At 38.4% G+C, this 21,659-nt stretch overlaps 1 protein-coding gene across 1 annotated transcript in view; it reads left to right on the top strand.

Moving 5' to 3' along the window:
* The window catches only part of LOC126382073 (neuroligin-4, Y-linked-like), a 114,231-nt gene that overhangs the window by 52,325 nt on the left and 40,247 nt on the right, over window positions 1-21,659 (top strand). The window lies entirely within an intron of this gene.

Raw genomic sequence — 21,659 nt, 5'->3', positions numbered from 1 at the left:
TGTATACACTTTAAAACTATGTCACATTAACTTTTTGAAAAATATGATAGTGCGACAGGGTTGTAAAGTGGGTACATGATATTGCTCATGACTGTACATGTTTCATAAAAAGCATGTTTATGAACTCTTCTAACGAAATAAACATTGACTGCTGAACCTCAACTCTTGATACTCTCTTGATCTACTTTCGTAAACTTTCATAATGACGACCCGGCTTGACCCGTTTCTGCGTTTGAGAGGCATTGCGAGGCATTCCCAAGTGATGCTGAGCATTTTCATCCCAATATTAACGATGATAAACCGACTATCTGCGCGTTATAATAAGAACCACGAAATGTTATCATGTACTCAGCAGTGAAGGAAAACTTCGTGAGGCGAATGCCCGAGAAATGTGTTTTTGGGGGTATGTGACCTAAACTGTAATTGGGCTGGTTTTTCTTCGGGTTGAAAGGTCACATGAATCAACGCATGTATCACCACAAAGGTTAAGCTTTATGAATAGAATGGCGACATAATCTTACCTCCAAAATAACGTTTAAAACCTTAAAGCTTAAACAACTCAAGTTAAATCTAGGGTATATGCCATCGTGATAAAGCACAAAACACATTTTCTGAGAGATTACGTAGCGGATTTTGGAAGGCGATAGCGAGTGTTTTTTATCCCGGTATTAACGGGATGCGCTGAGTCACCCTGTGACAAAACAACCTCCTTGTAGTGAGGATACGACAGCTTCTCAGGGATAAATTGGCCGGTGAAGGTTTAATGAACTCATACTAACTCGGTTATTTAGGTATGAAGCGCTGAAAGTGATGCTTGCTTTACGTTAGGTTGCAAACGACATCCGTGATATAATGATAACGTATGTCTCCCAACCGAGGTGTTAGGTTTGATTCCCGATGGGGACATGGTATAATGGTAAAAACGAAAGTCTACTAATCTGGAGGTCTCAGGTTTCCCGATAGGGACACATCACAAAAATCTATTTAACTCATTGGTGCAATTCCAGTACCGGGGATTGAACCGGCGTTTCCCGTTTGAGTACATGCTCACTTTTTTACATATTCACGCTAGTAATCTTCATCGAAGAGAGCACATCTACAGGTTACTAGAAGACAACCAGAAAATTTCTTCTTCTTTAGTGTGGGTTGTGAACTGAATCACTAACCTCAGCAACCCTGTCAGGGTTATTATTGAGCCACCAAAGGCCGCTGATATAGCTTATGGAACGACTACATACTTATACCAGTAAGTAGTAACCAGGAGTGACCAGAACCAACGGCTGGAAAGCCCTACTTGGATTGTACTAAAATCCTAAAATATACTTACTCCATTCGACTCACTACATCCATCTTAGGACTCCGTAATAAAATTGGGTGCTAGTCTAAAATATAAAAAAATAAATAAATGATAATGGTTCTTTTTTTCTTTCTTTGTTTAGAGATTACTGGCTTAAGTTTACGTATGTATGCACAATGGCCCCGATTCCTGCTGACACCGCCTAATTTTATTTTAAGTTATATCTGTCATTTTCATATCCGTCGAAAAGGAAAGGGACGGATGATTCACAGCTTTTTTTATAACTGTACCTATATTTATTGTGCATAAATATAGGTACAGTTATAAATAATAGTTGTAGTCATAGTTGCAATTTACGTCTCACCAAATTTTGCCTTTTCAGGCATACACACACACACACACACACACACACACACACACACACACACACACACACACTACACACACACACACACACACACACATACACACACACACACATTAATAATAATGACTAATAATGACATCAAAAACTATTAAAGAATATATACAATGGATAAGTAGGTCTATGAAATAACTATTTAGTTTTCATTCAAAAATTAGCTTAAACACTCCCCTCAGTTTTACCTATATAGCTAATGCCGACGTTTGAATTCACTCAGACGAACAATATGATAGATGAATGATCTTAGAGTCTTTGAAGCTGCTAATCAAATCTGACATTTCAGTAGTTGTAGTAGTCCTGAGGTCCCGGGTTCAAATCCCGGTAGACATATCACAAAAATCACTTCGTGGTCCCTAGTTTGGTTAGGACGTTACAGGCTGACTACCTGATTGTCTGAAAGTAAGATGATCCGCGCTTCGGAAGGCACGTTAAGCCGTTGGTCCCGGTTACTACTTACTGATGTAAGTGAGTAGTCGTTACATGAGCCGTGTCAGGGGCTTTTGGCGGCTCAATAGTAACACTGACACCAGGGTTGATGAGGTTGGTTCTCCACCTCACGACCCACACGATAGAAGAAGAGTTTACTAAGGACATTACAAATTGATCAACCGAAACCAATGGCATAACGTGTCCTCCAAATCACGGAATCATCTTACTTGTTCAGACAACCAGGTAATTCAATCTCCTGTCCTGTCCTTACCAAACAAAAGACAGTCTCACAAAGTGATCTCGACAAAGTTCTCATCGGGAATCGAACCCGGACCTCCAGATTATGAACTCAACCCACTAACCACTAGGCCATGAAGATTGTCTTATACACAATTATACCTATTATAAAGCCTTTATCTATATGTGGCCCGTTTATGTACAGTTTACACCGAAGCAATGAAGGCATTCCCCAAGCATTTGTACTTGTGTAATTATTACGTACGTGAGTTCATGCCTCGTTTGTATGTTTAGACGGAACTTCTGTGACGTTTGCTATGTACTCGGTACATGACTCTCAGTTTCCAGTAATTGCTTAAAATAATATTATGTTTATAATAGAACTGCTTCCTTGGTTATTAGTTAGAGCGATGTGCTTACGAGCTGGAGGTCCGAGTTCAATTTCGGATGGGGACATGATCGAAATCAATTCGTAAGACAATCCTTTATTTAACAAGATTCCGTGCTTTAGAAGGTACGTGAAGCTGTTGATCCCGGATACTAGCCGTAAGATACCTCCACCAACCCACACTGGAGCAGCGTGGTAGAGTATGCTCCAATAAGGCTTTATGCAGTTGCTGTAAAAAAACTAAATACGGTAAATCTTAAGATTTATCATTAAATTTTTTGACTTACCAAGTGATGATGGTAACATAACATAACATAACCAGCCTATATACGTCCCACTGCTGGGCACAGGCCTCCACTCAATCAACCGGAGGGTTATGGAGCTTACTCCACCACGCTGCTCCAATGCGAGTTGGTGGAGGTGTTTTTAAGGCTAATAGCCGGGACCAACGGCTTAACGTGCCTTCCGAAGCACGTAATCATCTTACTTTTTCTGACAATCAGGTGATTCAAGCCTGAAAAGTCCTTACCAAACAAAGGACAGTCTCACAATATGATTTCGACAATTTCCCCATCGAGAATCGAACCCAGACCTCCAGATCGTGAGCCTAACGTTCTAACCACTAGGCCACGGAGGCTGTTGATGATGGTAAAAAAAAATCAAAATTGATTTTCAATTATTATTTATTTCGGACTTTTTCCGACAGGCAACTGGTTAATCTTAGGATTGATAAATGTCTCTCAATCAATCAATCTCATGATAAATGTTAAAAGAGATATTTAGACGTTCACAGCATACGATAACTTGCATAATCCAGTAGATAACCGTCCAACATATACACAACTAAACTAAGTATATCAACTAAGTACGAATAACCCATATAAGTCATTCTCAAACGTTTAGATATCTATATGTGGCCCGTTCATACACAATTTACACGGAAGCATTCCCCAAAGCAAGCATTTGTTCTTGTGTAATTATTACGTCGGTGGAGTTTATGCCTCGTTTGTATGCTGTCTGGCGTTGTGCCCGTATTCCTGAGATACGGGTGGGAAACGAGGCTCCTGTGACCTTTGTGTGTACGGCAAGGTTGAATATTATGTGTTTATTTCATTCTCTTTGCAAAGAAGAAAGAAGAATCTTTTCTTTTTGGTCTAAGAATCTCTCTGGAGAAACGGTGTTGTTTGTTATTATATTGCTTCTTCTCAACTCGAATTTATGAGTTTGAATTCATGATCGTATCACAGTTACTTGACATCACGTGGTTCCCAATATTTGTGCTTGGCTATGGCCTTGCCTTTATGTGGGATTTAAACGTATTGCCTACCCCTTCGGAGATAAATTCTATGCTGGACTGAAATCTCACTAAGATCGCTAAGCTAATCGTAAATTGATAGTCAACACAACATTTTATTATGCTACTTTTTTATTAATTTTACTCAAGTAAATTGCCAATAAAATCAACTGTACTAACGTAAATTCTACTTGCAATTCGAATGAAAAGAACATTAATATAAATTATTATTCAATCAATGTTCATTACGTTGCCATGCAGTCGAAAGTATTGAAAAAAAAGACTAGATAAATCTGGCCAAAATTTTGCAAGCTATTATCTTCGTCATTAATTTGGGTTTCGAGTCCGTTTCGTAACCTCCGTCTCGCCAAGTAACCGCCCACAGTCCCATCAACTTCGGACCATGTCGCCAAAATCTATAAACTTGATCCGGTGTCGCATTTCCGTACAACTGCGATGCCAAGCTGCTCTACAGGGTGTTAGTAATATCGTAACGGAAACTTTGATAATTGATTCAGACCAAAATTTTTAGTACCTAGATATCGCATGAGTATATAGAGTATGTTACTACAAATAAATAAAAGACACTAAAATTTTCATTAAATTTTCGACAGGAAATTCCCCTCGATATCAACTCAGAATCATGATCTGAATCATCCCCCTGAGTATTCGCTATGGTGTCACTAACAACTTACATACTCGCATACCCGTATGTATTTGTACGGGACGTAATTGACATCGTAACAATAACTGAGGCGAATGATACAGCTTATTATTCCAAGTTACTAATAAGTGAAGTTTTACATCCCAAAAATACAGAATTAAAAATATTAAAAAAAAAACATAAATATTGCGACGGAAATTCAAACTCTAAAAAATTCAACTTGACATTCTCAGAATCATGAGTTAAATCATTCTCAGGGGGAGTATTCGTTACGATGTCACTAACACCCTTTATATTACTAACATACATTTTATAGGTATTATAAGTAAAAGTAAAGTGCCAAACACTGCTGCTTTTCGATCCAGCCAAGTAGTTACTAACATGTCAGACAAAACTATAATAAATCACGTTAAAAAAATCGTTTGCAATCATTTGCTCGTTTTTCGTTGTTTAATACGCAGATTATACAGCCATAAAAAGAAATTTCCTTTAAAAGCTCGACTCTAGACTTGTACATCTCAATAGACCATAAGGACCACATACCTACGTACATAGTTATCTTTTAGGTCACCGAAATCATCGACGTCATTGAGATATTGCATCAAATTTCAATAATGTTCAGAAGAGCAAACTCGTTAACTTTATAATGCTTACGTGCACATACATGACAAATCTTCGGAAGAGAACATAGAGTTTGATTTACAAGATGAAACCCAAAACAAATAGCAAAAAAAGAACCACAATAACCGACGCGACAAATCGTCACATCCCAAATCTCTCTTCAGAATTTTATCGAGCACCTCTTAATTCTGAAACACCTCAGTAATTTGCCAACAATTCCGCTCGAAAGCGTTTTATGACAAGAGACCTTCACTGAGTGAGACGTTTATACAGAATTGCTTCCATATATCACGCGCATTAAGGCACCGTACATCGATTCAATTACCCATATATCTTCGGGATGGTGAGGACTTAGAAGCCGCGACGATAGCGTAAGAGGACTGAAGAGGGTTATTTATTGCTCGGTGATTCGGATTACGCTGTTTATGAAAAGTGACATTATTTGTGTTGGAATGGACATAACATAACATAGCATCACGCCTACATACCTAAAGGGGCAGACAGAAAGAAGAAAAAGAAAAAAAGAAGAAGTATAATTATGTACACTCCTCACCAGCTGGGATTAAGTGCCATATATTTGGGGGGCGAGTTTATTGCCATCCAACGGGACCAAACTGAAAACCACGATAATATTGATTTCAAGCACCTCTTAATATGATCCAAACATAAATGAATATAATAATACTTAACATAAACAGCCTATATACGTCCTACTGCTGGGCACAAGCCTCCCCTCAATCAACCGGAGGGAATAATACTTGTAATACAATAATAATTACAATACAGTAATAATTGTATTTATAATCCAAACATAAATTCAAACTCATACGACGTTCAGTGGTTTATAACTGGGTTCGAATCCGTGACACTACAATTTAAACCACGCGTTCTCCGAACAGGACTATCGCGGATGTTATTCAAATACAAATTTACTTTATTGCACTAAAATAAAAGGAAATATTTACAAAAGACTCTTAACTAAGTACATGGCAAATGACGGCCTTATAGTTCACTGTAAATATCAAATCTTAATATGGAATAAGGCTGTTTTTAATCCGTTGCACATCTAGAGGTCTTTCCAAACACACGAGACACGTTAAGCCTTCGGTCCCGGTTACTACTTACTGATGTACTTAAGTAAGTAGTCGTTACATGAGCCATGTCAGGGACCTTTGGCGGCTCAATTGTAACCCTGACACCAGAGTTGATGAGGTTGGTACTCCACCTCACAACCCACGCGACAGAAAAGATCTAGAGGCCCTAGTCAAGCACCTATTGTTGCCATTTTTACACCACTGTTAACATAATAACTCGTGTAAATCGAGTTGTCGAAGTTTGAGTAACGAATCAAGTTTCACGGATTTTAATGGAACGAATTCACTTTCTAACAGCGTGAAATACCGGTGAAAATGTGGCTTTGGTGGTACCGTGGTCGAGCCTTGGGCTAACCGAAGGTCCCTTGTTCGAATTCCGGTGGGGACATAAACACAAAAACACTTCGTGATCCCTTGTTTGGTTAGGATATTGCAGACTGATCACCCAATTGTCCGTAAGTAAAATGGGCACTTCGAAAGGCACTTTAAACAATCAGTCCCGGCTACTATTTACTTACCTAAGTACGCCAGTCTATACATGATCCATGTCAACCACCAGGACACTAGGGTCATTGGTCTAACAACCCATACGAGGAAAGAAGTGCTTAAGTGGAAAAAAATATCAAATTATAACAACAATTTTGTACGTACTTTGCTTTTCGTGGCCTCAAAATAAGGACTTAGCGGGTGGAGGGTATGAGTCGAGCGGCGGTAACGCTAAGGGGGGTTTGAACTGCTTTTATTTCTTTCCGATATTTTCTCCATGCCTCATATTACTTTATCGTCCTTTGTCTTTTTCGGGATATGACGTGTTTTTTACTAAGGACTCATTTGTCTAACACAGTTGGTTGTACTTTACAATGTCTTTATTATATATTATGTTTATAAAAAGCCCTGTGTATAGATTGCATAATATGCTTTAATAAAATCGGGCTCGCGGGATAACAAATGAGTTACGTATTATTTTGAACCTAACTACGGCGCGCATGCCGAATTAGATCTATTTGCAAAAAACTTTTTTATGTTTTATTTTAGATAAGTCTTTCCTTATTTCCTTAAATATTAAACTTGCGACTATCAGCCTTTTTTGACGGTTTAGAACTTGTCAATTGCATAAGCAAAAATGAGTTATATAAAGCAGTAGCTTATGCCCGCGGCTTTGCTCGCGTTAAATTCGGGGTAACAAGGTTCCCTTTTTCTAATGTATCAATGCTTAACTGTGAAAAATCCTACATACAATGTTTTTTTACGATTTTTTTGTTAGTCACAGATAGTCCGCATACCAATTTTTACCTTGAAAATTGCGGAATACTCCAAACAAACTTCCTCTTCCCATTTTGGAGAAGCGAGGGCCTATGAAGAGCCTATGTCACTCCCTATTTACACACATGCAAAGTAAAAGTGACAGGTAGTTTATACAGTTTATACTTGGTAACTTTTCTTGAGACTTTAACTTTCAACGTCGTCTCTGAATTAAATTAACTTTGGTTCAATAACAATAAGGTTTGTAGACTTTCTTTTACAGATGCTGATTCCAGTACAAACCATCTAATTTTTAAACCAACGGCTTAACGTGCCTTCCGAAGCACGGATCATCTTTCTTTTCAGGTGATCAGCCTGTAAAATCCTATAACCAAATTAGGGATCACAAAGTGATTTTCGTGATGTGTCTCCACCGGGATTTGAACCCGGGACCTCCGGATCGTGAGCCCAACGCTCAAACTACTGGAGCACGGAGTATAACTTTGTAATGAATAGATATAGCTAAGTAGGTATTCAAGTTTTTATAGCAGTCCTTCGATTAATTCCTTCTGATGACCTCTTGAAGGCATTAAATTATCGTAAAAAAGGGACAATTTAATTATTTGACGTGTCTGCACGATCTAATTAATTAAGGAATATCTATTATTAAACCATGCTTTGGGAAAAAGATTCTTATATCAAGAGAAAATGGAATATTTTACCGCCTACAATGTAAAATGTTCCCTCAACAAGATCACCTGTGATAAATTATTCTGATGCCAACTGAGATCAGGGTATTAGAAATGGTAATAGACTATTACATTTTGACGTTCCATCTTCTTCTTTTAAGAGCCACGCTCTTGTCGGTGCAGCATTATCCATGCTACTTTTTAGAGAAAAATAGGGCAGTGGTTTCCCTCTTGCCTTCCGCCCCGCAGTACTCTGTCTGACGCAAGTGGGATGGTGCCCAGAGTAGTCTATTTCAAAGCCATACTAGGACTCCTGTCCTCCGCGTCTGAATAGTAGACAGTTACTGCTGCCCTCTGTCAGGTGATGATGATCTTCTTCTTCTATCGTGTGGGTTTGTGAGGTTAATTACCAACCTCATCAACCCTGGTGTCAAGGTTATTATCGAGCCTCCAAAGGCCCCTAACATGGCTCATGTAACGACTACTTACTTACATCAGTAAGTAGTAACCGGGACCAACTGCTTAACGCGCCTTTCGAAGCGTGCGTTCCATCATGCTATACATAATATATGTGACGTACAAGCTTTATACAAGCTACATACAAATACCATTTTGCTAGAAAGGGACGGAGTATTTTAGCACTGCTGACTTTACCCCATCATGACTTTTCCAAAAAATTAAAAAAACTCAAACGTATTTATTTTTCAAAATTGGCTTACCAAGTTAGCGCTTTTTGAATGTCAAAAAATTAAATTACATATTATGTAACTAGCTGTAAAACTACTCCATTAGATGAAATATTGAAAAATTCATCATCATCATCATCATCAATTTAAGAGCCACGCTCTTGTCGGTGTAGCATTTTCCATTCCAGTCTATCAAAGGCCAATTCCTTGACTTCCCTATAAGACACGACGTTAACCTTTTCTTTAATCTGTTCCATGTAAGCTCTTCTTGGTCTTCCCCTTCCTCTCTTTCCTTCTAGCTTTCCTTCTATGATGTTTTTAATGAATTCGTCGTGTCTTATTAGGTGTCCAATCATCTTGCCTCTTCTGTCCTCAATAATTCTCAGTATTTGTCTCTTTTCCCTTACTCTTACTAGCACTTCCTCATTTGTAACCCTTTCTGTCCAACTTATTCTTTCCATCCTCCTCCAACACCACATTTCAAAGGCCTCGAGTCTCTCTCTGTCCTACTGTGTCAGTGTCCAAGTTTCACATCCATAGAGGGCTATACTCCATACGAAGGTTTTGACACATCTTTTGAAAAAAATTCAAAAATTCAGAAAGAGAAAATTTAAATCGAAACAAAAGGACACAAAACGAGTGGTTAAGTGAGGGGTGGTGGTTAGTGGTTGACAAGAGCTGCGGGTTCAAGCCCCGTCCGAGTCAGATTTATTCGATTTAAATTTTCTCTGTGTGAGTTTCCTGATTTCAAATCTGTTTCAATGTTTTCCATAAACACCAAACCCTGACGCAATTTACCATCAAGTACCTAAAGTACAGTAATTTTGAAACAAATGTAGAATAAGGACGCATAAACGACGAATTAAACAAAATTACTCCGAAGCTATAAAACCAGTAATTTAATATCTAAGTTAAATTGAAGGGATTTTATTGTACATTTCTTGGCAGCAACCAGTTACGCTTATTTCAAATGACAGGGCCTTTCTATTGTAGGGGTTGGTGACGTCACAGAGCTTGGAATAGGTACAGAAAGTCATCACCAGTTTTATGACACTTCTGTCCTGGACTGAAAATAAGGGCCGTAACTCAGCGAGACGCCAAGGCCACGTCGCCGGCGACAGATAAAAAATAATTCACTTGGCGGCGATTTGGCAACGTAGCAACGCTTTGAACGGAACAAACTGCAACAATATAACGCAACAACAATTAAAACAATTTCATAGGTATATCACTTGGCAACGCTTTGGAAAAGAAGCCAATTCAAAATTCTTTGGGAAATTCTTCGGGATATTCCCGGCGACTAGGCCTTGGCGTCTCGGTGAGGTATTACTTTGAAAAAAAAAACACATTGAATATTTTCAGCAAAAGGAAACTTATGCGTACTCCAATAATCTTCATCCATTGTTATGGGCGATGAAATAATCAATAATAATCGTATGAAAAAGTGATTGCTTTGTCTACTACTTACAAGGGGCACTGCCCACTGCAGTCATATCACGTACTCGTATACCAAGGGGGACGATTCAGACCATGATTCTGAGTTAATATCAAGTGAAATTTTCAGCTTGATATCAACTCAGAATCATGGTCTCAATTATCCCTCAAAGTCTTCGTTACGATATCACTAATACCCTGTATAATATGTTATTTAGTATCGAGTCAACGTCCTCTGTGGTCTAGTGATTCAAAACATTTTCTTTTTGACGTGTCTTTAGATTTGCCGCAAATGTTATTAACAACTTGGCTGGACAAATGGGGAGCGCTGATAGCCATTTTACAAAGCCATTTTAGTTGTATATGACTACGCAAACTTTTATTCCCTTCAACATTTAAATACCTAGTTCCTTTGTCATTTTTTTCTTTAGTATATTAAATGCTTTCCTAAATTCCAGGGGCATATTCGCTCTTTTATATAATACCTAACTACGTCGACGTTTATTACGAATCTGCCGTGGCGCACTTTACAATAAATTTTAATTTGGAATTAAATTTTACTACTCCGGCAGGCCTATGAAAGTTGCCAGCATGTACATAATATAATTTATTTCACAATTTTAGGTCTTTTAAGTGACGACTATATTTTTCATTTGCTTAAGGAGTGGCGTGCGTGTATGAAACGATTGATGAATGTGGAGAAAGCAAGAGAAGTGTGTCAGGATTGAATCAAATAGAATTCCTTAGTCTCTGCGTATGTATGTTAGGTATGTCTGAAAGTTTTTTCTAAGGTATTTCAATTGCTGGATTTTTATTTGCTGGTCTAATGGTTGCGTTAGTCTCTTGATCTGGAGGTCCTGGGTTCGAATCCCCATAGAAACTTATCACAAAAATTAGTTTCTGATCTCTAGTTTGGTTAGGACGTTACTGGCTGATCAACAGATTGTCCGAAAGTACCGTTGGTCCCGGTTACTACTTACTGATGTAAGTAAGTAAAGGTTACATGAGCCATGTCAGGGGCCTTTGGCGGCTCAATAGTAACCCTGACATCAGTGTTGATGAGGTTGGTACTCCACCTCACAACCCACACGATAGAAGAAGAAAAAGGTTAATGGACAGGTTTACCTAGCATGCGAATCAGGGTAAAAGCAATAATTAGAACTTAACACTTAACACAAGAATAAATTACCGACCTCATCAAACAGGGGTCATGGTTACTCTTACCAGCCAAATGCCCCCATCCGCCAAAGGCCTCTAACATAAACAAAAAAAATGATTTTGTAATTTTAATTCCAATTCATAACAATCTCGATCCGTTTCTGAGAAAAAGGCTCTCGATAAAAAGTTACATTGAAACCCAACAAGAAGGATTACAAATTGATTTTATGTCGCGGTCCCATTTTCCCCTCTTGTGCTAAGGAACTTTTAAATTACCACCATATTTCAGCATCATCATCTCTCTAGCGTTATTCCGTTTTTCACAGGGTCCGCTTACCTAATCTGAAAATTTGACAGGTCCGGTTTTTTACAGAATCGACTGCCTGTTGATTTTCCAACCCGCGAAGGGAAAGACAGCCCAATACAGGTTAGGTCACTCCGAAAATGCATATCTCGGGAATTTGGCTTTCCTCACGATGTTGTCCTTCACCGCTTAGCATGTGATTTATTTATTTATTTATTTATTTTCATGGGATAATAAACAATTATACATGATATATTAACAACAGGTGTATGATTTTTTCACATAAGTACATGTACAATCAACCACATTATCCACGTATTAGTTTACAATGTCGTCTAGTGAGTTGAAATAGGTTATGTTATAAATTAAACAAAAAATAAATCAGCTTAGGGCTTGAATAATAGATTTTTTAAATTTAGAACTAGATACATTGAATATGTCTATAAAATGAAATGAATCATTGTATTGAGCGAGAATACGACGTAGAGGTACTCGCCTGCCGGCGTTGGTGCGGCAGCGCACCGTTCTAAACAGCGGGTAGGATCGAGCCGCTCGTCGATGAACTCTCATAGGCACGTTAAATCCAATGTCATTAACAAGGTCTGGGCAGTCTATTAAGTTATGGCAGATTCTATAAAGTGTTACAGATTGAAGAAGCATTCGTCTATTGTGTAGTGTTAACATTTCAAATGTGTGATAATCACTTATGATCTAAACATGCATTCGAAAACAAATTCGACAATCCTTAGTTTTGGCCTGTGCTGGATTCGAACATGCGTCCTCAAACTGAGAGGCAAGCGTTGTACCAACTGGGCTACCACATTGTTCAGCATAATAAACAAAAATGAGTTAACTACCAAATAAACAAATGTGAAAAATTGCTACTAAAAAGTACCTTTTGCTCATTAAGCGTAATGTTGCTTCGTATAAGGGCTGACCCTTAAATAAAATTTACATATTTTTACAATACTGGACATTGCGACAAAGAGATAACAGAATGTATTCGGGTTCTTACAAATGTAAAACCCTGATCGTAGAATAAGGAATAACACTGCGTATAGAACGGCAACTCTCCGCTCTCCACCAGCGGCCGAGCTAGGTTTACCTCATCCCCTCGGTTTAACTTTAGTCTTCAATCGTATTGGCGTTAGATGTCACACACGCTAAAGTAATGACTTTAAAACAGTGTACTATATCCTCTGCCGAAGGTTGTCTGGTAGAGATCGCCCTTAGTGATAAGGCTGCCTTCGCCCGCCTTAGAATAAGTTTTTCCTGTAAATGTCTTATAAATTTGTGTGTAATGAAGTGTTTTGATAAAACAGTATTTTATGTCAGGCCACACCCCTGACACTTCACAATGGTGTAGTGTTGTGTAAAATAGCGAGTTTTGTATGAAGTGTCAGGGCTACACAATGGTGTAGTGTTGTGTAAAATGGCAAGTTTTGTATGAAGTGTCAGGGGTGTGGCCCGACATAAAAGACTGTTTTATCAAAACACTTCATTACACACAAATATATAATTTACAGGAAATTTACAGGAAAAACTTATTCTAAGGCGGGCGATGGCAGCCTTATCACTAAGAGCGATCTCTACCAGACAACCTTCGGCAGAGGATATAGTACACTTGTACAGCTGCAGTGTAGTTTCATTCATTGGGTCCTAATGAGATTTTTTTTTATATAATAAGCTCTCGTTTGACCCAATTTCACCTGATGTTAAGTGACGATGTGGTCTAGGGTGGATCACGCTTACCTACCAAATGTCTACTACACTAAACTCTAGCCTTGAAAACTCCTAGATTATAACGAGTCGGAAAAACAGAGGACGGCAGACAGTTCCAGACCTTTGCAGTACGCATCGAAAAGGAAGAGGTAATTGGCCTTTAGTGTCTAATACTCAAAACTTCCTCTACTTGACTCGGCATCATTTGAGCACTTTCTTTCTTCCTCGACTTGAGGACTTTATTCACTAGAATCAAGGGAATGCCAACATCATCATCTCCCTAGCGTCATCCCGTTTTCCTCAGGGTCCGCTTACCTAACCTGAAGATGTGACAGGTCCAGTTTTTACAGAAGCGACTGCCTGTCTGACCTTACGAACCGCGAAGGAAAAACCAGCAATTCCAAAATCATCATCATCAGCCCATTACCGTCCCCACTGCTGGGGCACGGGCCTTCCCTATGGATGGATAGGGAGATCGGGCCTTAAACCATCACGCGGGCCCATTGCGGATTGATGGTTATTAACGACTGCTAATGCAGCCGGGACCAACGGCTTAACGTGCCTTCCGAAGCACGGAGGAGCTGGAGATGAAAACTTTTTTTTGTGGTCACCCATCCTATGACCGGCCTTTGCGAAAGTTGCTTAACTTCAACAATCGCAGACCGAGCGCGTTTACCGCTGCGCCACCGAGCTTCTCAATTCCAACATAATGCCAACATAATAATACGAAAATAATGACGTTATGTTTCCCTGGAGTAAACTAGAGACAAGGTTGACGCGCAGTCTAAAAATACCAATTTTGAGTTGAGTTCGAGGTTTTCTATAACGCCTCATCTGAGGCCCTCCTCAGATGAGGCGGTCCAGGAAAGTTCTTAGAATGCGGGTGTAAAACTTTGGTCCAAGTTTATTTTTAGAACGGTCGGCTTATGAATACCAATATTTATCTGCTTGACGCCGCAGAGCTTAGTAACATCAAAATGATGTGGGTCGTAGGTTTCTAAATAGTATTTTTTTTATATAAAACTGAATAAATAAAATCTTGTAAGAGGAAAATGTCCCGTTTCATTTTTTGGCTTTGTGTCAGCCGTTCGTTGTAAAGTAACTGTCGTCCTAAGCCGAAAGCAAACTAATGGGTTGTGAGATCAATAACCAACCTCATCAACCCTGGTATCGGACTTTGGCGGCTCAATAGTAACCCTGACACCTGGGTTGATAAGGTTAGTCATTGGTAACACAACCCACATGAGTAAAGACTATTTTTATACATTCCCTTAGGTCATTGACAAGAATATTCTAAGGACACATACGAAAATATTTTTACCCACATCACTTTATGTGTCAAACCTTTCACAGGTTTCAGTAATAATATATTTTATTTTATTTATTATTAGTTTATTTATTTGAATGTGCTCTAAACCGATATTCAAAATATTTCAATACAAAATGTTATCGTTTAACAAAATGAAAATAATACATTATTTATATTTTTATAAAAATAATGTTGCTATTAAACATTCTTTTATATATTTTGGGGAAGTCTTTTATGGATAGTCTTAAAGGTACTATTATATTGTCAATTTTGATTATACTATTGTTGCAAAAATATAATGTTATGTGTTCCATTAACGTTCTTTTTTTGAAAACCAGCACTTATTTAAACCCGAAAGTTATTCAATACAGGCTGCTCCGTAGTTTTGGCGCGGGCTGGTATTATTTTGTTACCGTTCGGATCAGATTTATGTGCGAGGCGTGACAGCATTCGATATTCTGGAGGCACTGAGATAATATTCTATGAGAGAGGTGAACTGTGTTTTTAAAAAGACCTTTTTGGGGTAAAACAATGTTGGGATTATATTGAAATCGCTATGGTGATGTTTTCATTCTCGGCTTTGGTGGGGTCTATACATACAGGCGTTAGTGGCATCGTAACGAAAACTTGAGGGATGATTCAGACCATAATCCTGAGTTGATATCAAGTGTAATTTTAAAAATATAATTTTAAATAATACTATACAACTGAAAATAACTTATAAAAAATACTAAAATTTTCATGACTTTTCCGATAGGATAGATGCCTTGATAGATTGATATCGACTCAAAATCATGGTCTGAATCATCTTCTTCAGTATACGTTACGATGTCACTAACACCCATACGTATTTGTATTGGTACCTGTATGTACTTGTATGGGGTGTGACAAATTCTGAGATGGGTGATTTAGCTGATTATTCTGAGTTAATATCAAATGGAGCTTACGGCCAAGCCGAGATTTTATGTGGAGTATCTTTTTATAAACACTTATGTAGAATATATTATATGCTTACACGTAAAAAGTACCATTGTTTGTATTAGAGATTGGACGTATTTTTATTCTCTTTGTCCTTCTAGATCAACCAGTGATTTCAAGGCCTCCAAACCTTTTCTCTCCCATTTCGTCTTAGCATAATACCGATGCATCACCCATTTTAACGTAGGAACCGATTTATTTTCTCATCAATATTCCTTCTTACCATAATGGGGTCCTTATTGATTTATTACAAGAATTCGCTACGAATATCGAGTGAGTCATTTGTCATCTTTAAACGCCTCGGGCGGATCTCCTTTTTCGTCTAAATAGGTGCGAGGGAGATAGATGTTCGAGATTATCTGATATCGATTGTCCTGAATAAGATAGTATTAGGGCAGATTATTATCATGGCAATAAATTGAAAACTGGCTCTTATACCTAATGTTTTGTTTCCATAAGCATTCGTTTCTTAATCGACAGAGGAATTGGTTCGTTTGAAGCTAATATCTTTCTCGACTAAGAGCGAATAAAACATAGTGTCATTTGCGGTGGTGTGCATTGCAGTACGTGGAATTTCATGGTATCTGCCTAACCCTAACAGGAAAAGGCTTATGTATGTCATGCCGATAAACACAGCACTACTTATAATGACAAGTCAGGATAAAAGGTGTTGTTTTGTTAGCGGTGTGACAAACAAGAAAAAAAATCCTGTTTGTCATACTGGTGTGACAACCTGGTGTGACCACGAGTCCGGAACGGTCGTGCCACCATTATGTTCTAGCGAGATATGGCTGTTGAATGAACTTTTCGTTACGTGAAGCAAATCAGAAGTCGTTAAGCCAAGTCAGAGATTTTCGGGAGAGTACAAAATTGGGGTGCCTAATAGCTTTTCCTAATAGACTAAGCCAGTGGTCCCAATTAGTTTTTCCTCACTCAAAGAAAGAGACTTGCCTTTTCTCGAGACAATTTCACTCGAAAAGGAAATGAACAAATTAGAAATTATACGCAGTAATTAATTTTATGTCGACGTCTTACACATTGCTTTTATGCTGAATTGGGTCGTGTTCAAGAAAAAATATGAAATTCTAATTACTAATTAACACTGAACTAAAACTAATGAAAAACTTTTTTTTTATCTATTTAACTTGTTCATGAATTTTAGTCAAGAAAACGTAACAATAAGTCCGACATTCCATCACATTTTTCTATGACGTCACAGTGTGCTTTTTCGTACAAATTCCATAGTAATTTCGTGTTTTGACGTTTAGTAAAAAGTAACTGATTTGACTAGTAGGAAGCTAGTTTATTGGGAGAGAATCAAAATCAGAAAGCGTTAATTTTTTTATTTTTCCGGTCATGTCGTAAATACCAACAAAGGGATTGTGTTCTTTCTAACATGATAATGGGGTAATCAATTGTCGCCGACGACGCCATCGTAACAGCCTCCGTGGTCTAGTGGTTTCGATTCCCGATGGGGACATTTTCGAAATCACTTCATGAGACTGTCCTTTGTTTGGTAAGGACTTTTCAGGCTTGAATCACCTGATTGTCCGAAAAAAAAAGATGATTCCGTGCTTCGGAGGGCACTTTAAGCCGTTGGTCCCGGCTATTAGCCGTAAAAACACCTCCATCAACCCGCATTGAAGCAGCGTGGTGGAGTATGCTCCATACTCCCTCCGGTTGATTGAGAGGAGGCCTGTGCCCATTAGTGGGACGTGTATAGGCTGTTCATGTATATTATGTGGACAGGCCTGCTTCTGTGAGGGAGCTCATAAAACACTGTTTCTGTGATAAAGTCACATAAACTCTTTATTTTTTCACTTTCCTTCCACCGACTGTAATTGGAATACAATTGTATTTAAGTCTATAAATTATGTAATACAAACTGGTTTAAAAAAAAAGAAAGGAAAACATGAAACAGTAGGACTAGGGCCCTGTGCTGGGAGATTTTCTGGCCACGTCTTTCCGTCAATGTTACAGATTCCGATGTGGTAGTAGTTTTACAGCTAGTTACATAATACGTAATTTACTTTTTTGACGTTAAAAAAGCGCTAACTTTGTAAGCCAGTTTTGAAAAATAAATATTTTTGAAGTATATAGTCTATGGTAAGAGTTAATAATATTATGAAAAGTAGCTGCAATCTTACTTACGGTTCTATGTACTCTGTTAGGAATCATATGAGTACCTATGTTTGGACTAGCTTTTGCGCGCTTTTCTCGCGCTAAATTCGGGGTAACACAGTTCCCCTTTCCTACCTTGAAAACTGCTAAAAGTCTCATACAAAATTTCACTCTCTCTTTGATGGAGTTGGAGGCAGATTAAAAAAACAATTTGGCATAATTTTTCTGTTTGTCACTAATAGACCGCATACCAATTTTTAGCTTTTTACTTAGAAAATTGCGGAATGCTCCATACAAAGTTCCACCCCTCATTTTAGGGTAGGGGGCGCTGTTATTAAGAGACAAAAGTAGCCTATGTCACTCTCCATCCCTTCAACTATTTCCAAACAAACAGACAGACACAATTTCCCATTTATAATACCAGTATAGATTTTATTATTTTGAATTTCTTATGTGAACTTGGAGGAGCTCGGTGGCGCAGCGGTAAACGCGCTCGGTCTGCGATTGTTGAAGTGAAGCAACTTTCGCAAAGGCCGGTCATAGGATGGGTGACCACAGAAAAATAAAAACTTTTCATCTTGAGCTCCTCCGTGCTTCGGAAGGCACGTTAAGCCGTTGGTCCTGGCTGCATTAGCAGTCGTTAATAGCCACCAATCCGCACTGGGCCCGCGTGGTGGTTCAAGGCCCGATCTCCCTATCCATCTATAGGGAAGGCTCGTGCCCCAGCAGTGGGGACGTAAATGGGCTGGTGATGATGATGATGTGATCTTGAACATTGGGCTTATGATACAAAGGTCCCAAGTTACCCGGTGGGGACATAATAACACAAAAATCACATTGGAGTTAGGATAGGACTACAGATTGATCACCCCATTGTCCCAAAGTAATAAGATCCGTACACTTTGACCCATTGTATCTGGTTACTACTTACTTATTGTAAGTTCAAGTACATAGTCTTTATATGAGCCATGTCAGGGGCCTTTGGTGGCTCAATAATAACCCTTATATAAGGTTAATGAGGTTATTAATCCAACTCAAACCCACACGATATAAGGAATAGGTAATTATCCGCATACAATTATTAAGGGTGGTATCAATAAACTAATCTCAACTTCGAGACTGCCCTCAAGATCATAATCAATGTTTTAATTCTTATATAAATACAGTGACTTGAGTGTGAACTTGAGGGCAGTCTCAGCTGAGATTGGTTTATTAATACCGCCTTTTAATAATTTCCCGAAAACGTAATCTCTTCTCTTTGTTTTCGCAATCTAATATTCACACGGCAAATAAAAGGTTTTCAATTTTTTCTCATAATTAATTCAAGTTAACGAGGGGCGGGTAAATGGCTTATCCGGTTTTTAGTACCGGCGGATAAAATTCACCGCTCGAATCATCAGCACTTAGGGAGTAAAAAACTGATGAATATTTTAAGGCTTGTCACACAGTTGTTAAGGAAGGTTTTGTAGTTTGATAAGAGTGTATTTTAGGTACATAAAGGTTGTTTTGAGGAGCTCGGTGGCGCAGCGGTAAACGCGCTCGGTCTGCGATTGTTGAAGTTAAGCAACTTTCGCAAAGGCACAGTTTTCATTTCGAGCTCATCCGTGCTTCGGAAGGCACGTTAAGCCGTTGATCCCGGCTGCATTAGCAGTCGTTAATAACCATCAATCCGCACTGGGCCCGCGTGTTGGTTTAAGGCCCGATCTCCCTATCCATCCATAGGGAACGCCTGTGCCCCAGCAGTGGGGACGTTAATGGGCTGATGATGATAATGAAAGGTTGCACATTTTAGGTGTTTAGGCAGAATAAAGTCAAACCAATTTTGCAGTCATTTTACTGACTTCGAAGATTTTCTTGTATGACAGATTCGTAAGAAACAAAAAAAAACTTGGTTAAGGTCTCACCTGGGACCTTAACCAAGTTTTAAGCTATAAGCTATTCCTGATAAATCCTTTTGTGGGTCAACAAACAAGGTCGAGCTACTCCAAAATGTGAATATTTCGTTCTGTGCATACTTTGGGACCCTTTTCCGTAAGCTGTTTTGGTTATTTACATCGGCACAGGGATATTTTGCGTAAACATTTGGCGGTTATCCTCAAGCAATATTTGTCGTCAGAAAGTATGTCACAGAACATTTACCTGGCACCTGAAGATTGACACGAGGAACAAGGATTAGTTATACCAAAATGTAGTGGGTTTGTATTACTACACAATGTAATATTTCACGTCGGGGTAGGCAGAGACTCTGGACATCCACTTAAACAGCGAAAAAGTTTCCAAGGTACGCAGAAAATGTAATGTTCACAGTATTGTCGCGTAGCTTGACATTGTTTGTTGAATCCGGAAAAGGTTTTATCTCTTGTCCACTGAACAAAACGGTTTCTACTTAGTTAGTCGCACCGCGGACGAAGATTTTGAGCTATCTTTCTTTGCAGATAGGATTATTGAGTTGATTTTAGACACTGGAATTTTTATTAAATGACATCAATTTTTTTTTTGCTATTAGCCGTAAAAAACACCTCCACCAACCCGCATTGGAGCAGCGTGGTGGAGTATGCTCCATACCCCCTCCGATTGATGGAGGGGAGGCCTGTGCCCAGCAGTGGGACGTATATAGACTGTTTACGACTTCAAAATGAATGACCTAATTCAAAAATAAGAAAATTACTAACTTACTTTTTAGACATTTTATCATATATCATTTTTACTGGACCTACTTTAAAGGCCTTAGCCTAAGCTAAAGAATCGAATTTCGAATTCGAATAAATATGAAGCGCAAATTTAACTCACTTTTTAGTTTAGTTTTAAAAAAATATTTCGATTAGCGTAATATCGATATCATATAATAATTAAAGACCATGAAATAAAATTTCTTCAACAATTATATAATACTTTCTTTAAAAACAGTTGATAGGAAGTTGGTCATATAGTAGGCAGTATTATTTTTTATCTCAAAGTGTTTATTGAATTCATATAATTCTGTACTCTTTCACCAGAAATCAAACAGGTCTTCAAATATGGGAATGGAAAGTTGAACTATATTTTAGAAGCTTTTAAAATTGAATACAGGCACCAAAAACGTATTTTTCTTGAAAGTATTGCCAATACATAAACACCAAATCACCATTTGGTATACCTACAGCCGTCTATTTATCCCCGACCTCGAACCGGTGCCAAGTACTTTGGTTCAAATATTTGCAAAGCACTACAAAAGTCTAGAATAGTTTATTTTTCATATTGTTTTCGTTGTCTTAACAGCCTTTTTTGTTCTTTTGTCTATCTTGAAAGTTTAATTAGGTCGATTGCTTCCAACTTGGCTCGCGATGCTTAGGAGACAAAAAAACGCTGGCAATTTTTCGCTCCAGTTGTTTAAAAATTATTACACTATGCAGACTTTTAATTAAAATGTGACATAGCATAACACTGTATTTCGCCTGTGTTTCGTAAGAGACAGGTAGAGGTGTATAGAACTCCCCACTCCTTACCAGCTACCGTTTAAGTTATGTCGTGTAATAGGGGGTGAATCTATTGCTATTAACTGTGATCCAAACCTGAATTCAAACTCATA

Source organism: Pectinophora gossypiella, chromosome 3 (assembly GCF_024362695.1).
Source record: "Pectinophora gossypiella chromosome 3, ilPecGoss1.1, whole genome shotgun sequence".
Taxonomy (NCBI): Eukaryota; Metazoa; Arthropoda; class Insecta; order Lepidoptera; family Gelechiidae; genus Pectinophora; species Pectinophora gossypiella.
Note: the sequence above shows the minus strand (reverse complement) of the source record. Positions and strands in the feature narration are given on the sequence as shown.